The following is an 8,048-nucleotide window of genomic DNA, read 5'->3' on the forward strand; positions in this document are numbered from 1 at the left end:
AACAGGGACCAAATGATCTGAATTATTCTTATTTTTACCCATTCCTGATTGTGTTAGATTCATAGCATGGTATTGAGTTTCGTAGCATTGTACAAGCATTAATAAATGACTGAAACTCATACACTGTGTGGAAAATAAGATCTGCTGTAATTTAAATGGAAGCAAATTGCGAATCGATGCAATTATTCTTGATTCCGATTGCAAGGGATTAACAACCTTTAATTCATTATAGACATTTATAACAAACTCTACAATAGATTTGTGCAATCGAGGATTGAAATGTTGATTTCTAAGAGTGGCATCTCTGTTTGCCAGCAAAAAGTCATTTTCGTAATTCGCGATCAATGCCGCTTTAAATTCCTCATATGTACTAATGTGATCACGTATTGCCTTAAACCATAAGGAACAAGGTGGGAGTAATACATGGGGTATTAATTTCATGTATTGTGATCGGTCGATAGACATTATACTGCATTCGTCTTGGAACTTCTCTAAGAAAGAACTAGCATTTTCATTGCACTTACCACTAAATTTACTCATGGCTTTGATTTCGCTCATCTTGACACTTAGCTTTACCTTTCTTTTCTCACTCCTTGTTCTTGTGGTGTGATTGTTCCGGTCCGTAGCGTGCTGTGTCATGATACCATTTATATTTCGTTCATCAGTGATCTTCGGACAATTTTCCTCTAATATAATATCCTCCTCAGATTCCGGCGAAGGCGTATTTATATCCGGTGATTGGGGAAACTCGAAGCGATCACTGCCCAGATTATTGCGATAAATGGTGTCTCTAGCCTGTAACGTTTTAATTTCTTCCTGCATAGTAGCCAACTGGATCTTTTGATGTTTAACGGAAGATTCTATTAACGTTAAATCCTTTTTTACAGCACAGATTTCATGATTTTGATGATCGTGCTTTTCTTGACACTCATCGGCTAACCTTTTTAACTTCTCTTCAAACTGCGAGGATATGTCGTTCATCACCTGGACGATTGTTTGTTTCGTATCGTCTGATTTCAGTTCTATCCGTTCTATTCGTTTACTTAATTCTTCATACTGCTTGCTAGCTTCATTAAATTTCAGTTCTATCTTCTTTTCCATGGTCTGGTTAGCTTCATAGAACTTCAGTTCTATCTTCTGTTCCATGGTCTGGTTAGCTTCATAGAACTTCTGTTCCATGGTCTTGTTAGATTCATTGAGCTTCTGTTCCATGGTTTGTTTTATCTCAGTCGTCATTTGCATAATTTGTCGCTGCACAGCTAACAAAAGTCGATCCTCAGATGACAAACTTGGTGTTGCACTAATTTCACCTGGATTACTGGTATTAGATTCCTGTTGCACTATTTCACTATCCATTTTTCTTTTGATGACCTTACCGCTTCGTAATACGGTTAAGTTCGTATTCATAAATGGTAATATCCAAGTAAATTCAGCCCTACTTTCCTTCTTCGGGAACTATATTCCGAAGTTGGGCGTCCGCTTTCGTCAAGTTTTTTCACTGTTATCTCCTTTCCACACTTTCTGCAATTTGTTATTAGGTTCATTAATCCGTGCTCTTCACAAACTTTTAAAAGATTTTGCTCGTTATCAATGTATTCCTTCACAAATGTTAAAACTGCTAGTTCATTGCCCTTGTACATTCGCCATATTGGTAACATAAATGCTAGTTTCTTTCCCACAATGCAACTGTTTGGTTACCTTGCGCCAAGTAGTTCCCTCCGCTCGCCATATAGTCCCATGTTAATAACCGCTTATATATAAGAAATGAACAGATTTTTCGAGACTCTTATATATTATCAAGCACACAAACGATCAAATTATCCATATATTTCCTGTAAATTTTAAAAATTTCGCTGGAAACGGACGCCCAACTTTGGAATTTAACCCGAATTTTCAAAAGATCCCGGGTTTGGTAAACCAAATTTTTATAACGACTCTATAGAAAAGCGTCGTCAACCTGGTCCGTCTGGTAAAATATAAGTTACGAAACGATAATAACTTTTCTTTATGCAAGAATCAACTCAGATATTCAAAGATCATTAGCCTCACCTTTATTGCTTGATATGTCTTAAATATTCCTTTTTAAAACCGTGAAATACATAAATTCACTTGACTAGGTCAACACATAACATGTACATAGTCACAACTATCCCATAATAATCTCTTACATATATTAAAAACATTCTTCTTTTCTCTTAATTTAAAATGAACATTCTACTAAGTATATTACATATTTATGAGCACTTTTTGCCCACGGTACAGGTAAATATTATACAAACTAAAGTATTTCGTTATAGAATGTGCGGAACGGCACATGATGGATTTGGAGCGGGCGGTGTATTACAACATTGTATTTGTTGGAGGATTTTGGTACTACGGTTTTGCATTGATGAATATATATATGTCGCATAGATTGACGAAATGCTGAAGATTGTTTTTTATGCTAATTGGCACTACGATTTCCATTTGAAAGAATTAGATAAATAATAGCTTGAAAATATTTAAAATGGATTACGGTATGAAGCATAATATTTAAGTATATTGTATTTGCTATGATTGAGAACCGGAAAATATATATGTAATTGCTACTATGGAATTAACAAGTATCAGAGATAAATACATTAGCTACCATTTATTGTGTGCTGGATTATAAGAATATACTACTTATAATGTTTGGTTTAAGTGCTGAGAAGTGTTATATGCTGATTGATTTTTTCGTGGGGAATTGATTTAATTTGAAGCAACAACAAATACATTTGACAAATATTTGATGTATTTGCAAGCATTGAAATGGGTATAAAATGTTTTATGTATGTAAAATATTTTTGTAAAATAGAATTGTTATACATGAATGTAGGCACCATAGCGTCTTATTACAGACCCTGCGATTTTTAGAAAAAATTAACGATAACACAAAGACGTTACGGAATACATGCTTTATGTTACATATGGAAACACGATAAGGACTATTTGATAAATTTTGCTATTTAGGAAATAATATTTTACAGAAGAAGGTGTTTTGGATATATTCTACAAGAGAAACAACCAATGTGCTGTAATTGTATGACAGAATAGGACAATATGAGTACCAGTTTGAATATTATGTGCATTTAATCGGTATGGAATTAGTTACAGTATTTTTTTTTATTGAACCTAGGGTGATAATATAGAGCTAAAATCTTAGAGGTATGGTTGCGTGTCTTATTAGGATATATTTTTATAACTGTGCGTGTATTATACTTGTTTATTACAAAATTTGATACATTTTACTGAATTAAAATCGTGCCGCATTTTTAGCAGGTATAAGGTTTTTCACCATGGTGTTGATTAAGATAATGGAAAGCTTGCATTTTTTCGTATTTTTGGAATAATATTGTATACAAGAAGATGCTATTGGATATATAGTACAAGGAAAACAAATATTGTGCTGTAATTGTATGACAAAATAGGACAATGTGCCTACCACTTTGAATATTATGCGCATTTAAATGGTATGGAATTAGTTGCAGTAATTTTTTATTGAACTTAGGCGATAATATAGAGCTAAAATCTTACAGGTAAGGTTTGGGCGTTTTACTAGGATATATTTTTTATAACTGTGCATATACTATACTTGTTTATTACAAATCTTTGATACATTTTACTGAATTAAAATTGTGCCGCATTTTCAGCAGGTATAAGGTTTCTTACCACGGTGCTGATTAAGATATTGGAAAGCTTGCATTTTTTCGTATTTTTTGGAATAATATTGTATACAAGAAGATGCTATGGGATATATTCTACAAGGAAAACAAATAATGTGCTGTAATTGTATGACAGAATAGGACAATATGCGTACCAGTTTGAATATTATGTGCATTTAAGCGGTATGGAATTAGTTGCAGTATTTTTTATTGAACCTAGAGTGATAATATAGAGCTAAAATCTTACAGGTATGGCCGCGTGTCTTATTAGGATATATTTTTATAACTGTGCGTGTACTATACTTGTTTATTACAAAATTTGATACATTTTACTGAATTAAAATTGTGCCGCATTTTTAGCAGGTATAAGGTTTCTTACCATGGTGTTGATTAAGATAATGGAAAGATTGTATTTTTTCGTATTTTTTGGAATAATATTGTATACAAGAAGATGCTATTGGATATATCGTACAAGGAAAACAAATAATGTGGTATAATTGTATGACAGAATACGACAATGTGCGTACCACTTTGAATATTATGTGTATTTAAGCGGTATGGAATTAGTTGCAGTAATTTTTATTGAGCTTAGGGTAATAATATAATATAGAGCTAAAATTTTACAGGTAAGGTTTGTATGGGTTATTAGGATATATTTTTTATGGTTGTACATGTACTATACTTGATTATTACAAATCTTTGATACATTTTACTGAATTAAAAAATTGTGCCGCATTTTGGCAGATATAAGGTTTTTTTTTTACCATTTGTACGGTTTAAACAAGAGAATACATAGAGACTTTAGTATTTATAATTTATGTAATACATTACTATATATTAATTATAGATATTATGTATGAAGTGTAATGATGAAGAGGTCTACAACGAAATAATATCAGGATTAGAACTTGTTGAACTGGTGAATAGAAAATGGTCAGATATATCTATGTATATATTACATGTATTATACTTATTTGGAAACACATACCGAATTGATTTAAATAATGCTGGCGCGTGTATTACAACGTGAAAGTATATAAGATTTACATCCTTTTATTAGGATATATGTGTACATATTTTAGTTTAATAATAATAATACAAACTGAATTATTTTTAGTTTTTATATGGCAAAGAGAAGAACCTTACGCATGCTTTAGTTGTGGAAAAACAGAAATGCACGATCGTAGGAAAACTTGCATCAGTATTTTGAACGGATTTACACAATATAGATTTTAATGTTGGACATACTTGGAGATACTTAAAATATGAGATCTATGAGAACGTACCGCGAAAAAATATTGTAGACAGAAATATTTTTTACTTATTTAAAATTGCTGTATAGTTACAAGAGAGAATTTCTGATACTATTTTTTTATTTTGCTTATGAATTACTAGATATAATATTTTAATTATTTGTGGTGAAACGATAGTAATAACGATTTTTTTATGTAAATATATGGAGCTATTTATTGTACAATATGAAATACATGGTTTGCAATATAGATACAATGCTTATTTTACTTACTTACAGAGAATATACATATGTATTTGGTTATAGTATTATGTTTATATAGAAATACTTTACACTAGAAATAAGCATTTAATTGAACCACCACATTTTTTTATTTGGATTTAAATGAACATCGAATGTCTATATAGGTGTACAGAATGTAAGAATTTCGCATTGATTTTTTTTTACAGACATTTGGTTTTAGCCATATTATTTTATATAAAAACTATGAGTTACTCATTATTTCTATTATATATTAAACTAAACTAAATTAACGGATATATATAATTACGGATCACAATTATGCTATAAGAATTTGCGAAATTTATAAGATTTCGATAATAGCTGAAAATATTACAACTACTGGTGACAGTATTTTGTTTAATACACAATTATATATAGTGTACATGTAGCTGGCACACAATAACCGTAATATCTATGGATAATGAACTCTGGATATTTACAATGATATGATTTAGGCGATATTTTTTATTAACAACTATAAAATAATTGTTTAGATTTCAAAGCATCACATATTTTAGGCACATATATTTATGAAACTATAATTATGCCTTTAATTTGACTAGTAATATAATGAAGAAACCTTGAAATTATTTGAAGATGTCTATTAAACTAATATAACTTATTATATATAGAAATTTTATTTACTCAAAGTTTTATTTGATTAGACATATTGAAGATTTAATACTGACGTGTTACTTGGGTAACATTGCTCATTATTTGAAACCACACTTAACATTAATAACTATGAACATGATGCAAACATTGATTTTACTGTGAAATTGTGTATATATATTATTTTCTGGGAGGCCTATTACAGTACAACAGGTGATTTTACAATAGTTATTATTTTATGAACAGACTAACCCCTATTTATACATTTTCTGTTTTGTTAATATTACCTAAGCACTTTGACTTGTAAATACTTTGAGTACTGCCATGGGTTGTTTTTTGACACTTTTATACCTAGTTATGAGACATTGATAGCCAGTACCCACTACTGTTTGCATTATATTTTAGTTTACTAAGTAGGGTAAATTTTGGAATCACATTAATTTGATTATGGTAGGTAGTGGAGAGTTTTCCTGAATGATGTTATGAACCTTTGAGGATTTATACCACATAGAATTGACTAGTTAAACTTATTTTACCCACATTTTACATAAAAAAATGTATTGAGATATATTTTACCAACATACAATAAACAGAATTAATGAAGGTTGATTATGACTACGAACAAATACCCTTTAGTAACATGACAGTGTATTTCAGTACTTTTTGGTAAGGGCATTAAGTAAGAAATTAGACACAATAGCTCCTAATTGAAGAATGGAACACATGTTTGAATAGCGTCTTGCAGCGCAAGACATACTTCGGATACACTGTTTCAACAGTATATATTGTGGTGGTATAGAACATATTATGGATACACTGTTTAAACAATTTATACCTTGGGTGGTACAGGACATATTATGGATATACTGTTTAAGCAAATTATAGCGTTTGCAGCACAGAGCGTATTATTGATTTGATGTTTTATTACATTGCATATACCTGTTGATACTTCTATTATATAGCCATGTTACAAACTAAAAACAACCAATTTTGTGCAACATGATATAGGGAAAGTATACTTAGTTAGACAAGAGATGCATTTAGACAGTACATGAATTTACTTTATATAGGAAATTGGGAACTGCCATGGTTGGTGGATATGGATATAGAGTTATGACTCATTTTAGTAATAAAGATTTGTTATATTTAATGTTGAATATAGTATTTGGTAGTACAGATGCATATATTGCTAAAGCACACAGAACTTTTTTATTGAATATATATATATATATACATACATAGTTTGATCATATTTTAATTATTAAACTTTATATTTACAACAGAGAATGCATTACAGAATGTGCGATAGATATATGAACACAACTTTAATTTATTATGATTAACAATAGTTTAAATTTATTTATTTTGGTTGCATGAAATTAACATTAACAAATTTTTTATCGACAAACGTATATAGATGCACCTTTGAAAAACTAATTTCGTTTATTTATTTATTTTGGTTGTATGAAATTAACATTAACAAATTTCTTATCGACAAACCTATATAGATGTACCTTTGAAAAACTAATTTCGTTTATTTATATAGGGAAATTTTATATATTTATGACTATTTGAAAACTTTGATACTATACAGAGCAGAATAATTGATTATTGTAGGACAGTTATTGTTTGATATCTGAATAGTATACCAGCACAGAAGGAATAAATCACTTTTACAAAAATATTTACTTGCAGATAGCTTCGTCAAGAATTAAAGATTGAATTTAATGTATCAGTACTAGAGTTGATTAATTAATAAAATTATTGAGTTTAGCGTTACAGGAACATGTTTAGGCGAAACGGAGGTGAATGATGATGGAATAAGTGTTGAAATGAAAAAAAAAATAAATAATCATAATATTGTCAGCTTCAAATTAACTTCGGAACTAACATTGAATTAGGGACCACATATGCAGCCGAATCGAGTGCTTACCAGCCAATTATAAGTAAGAATAGAGAGTTCCAACTGCTGAAAAGAATTCAGTGAGAAACTAGTGATAATAGTATTTATCATTTTTATTTGGATGGATATAAACTACATTGACGGTAATTTTAGATATTTCCCTCAAGATTTTGTTATTGTAATCAAAATGTTTTGACTATGGTGCATTTTTGACGATACAAATTGTTTAAATATTATGAAAATAAGAAACTTTATGAAATACTACTAAACACAAAATGCAGTAGTATTAGTACAACCAGTGTTACTATTTACGGAA

The sequence above is a fragment of the Thermobia domestica genome, chromosome 14 (assembly GCF_964235325.1).
Source record: "Thermobia domestica chromosome 14, izTheDome1.hap1.1, whole genome shotgun sequence".
NCBI classification, from domain to species: domain Eukaryota; kingdom Metazoa; phylum Arthropoda; class Insecta; order Zygentoma; family Lepismatidae; genus Thermobia; species Thermobia domestica.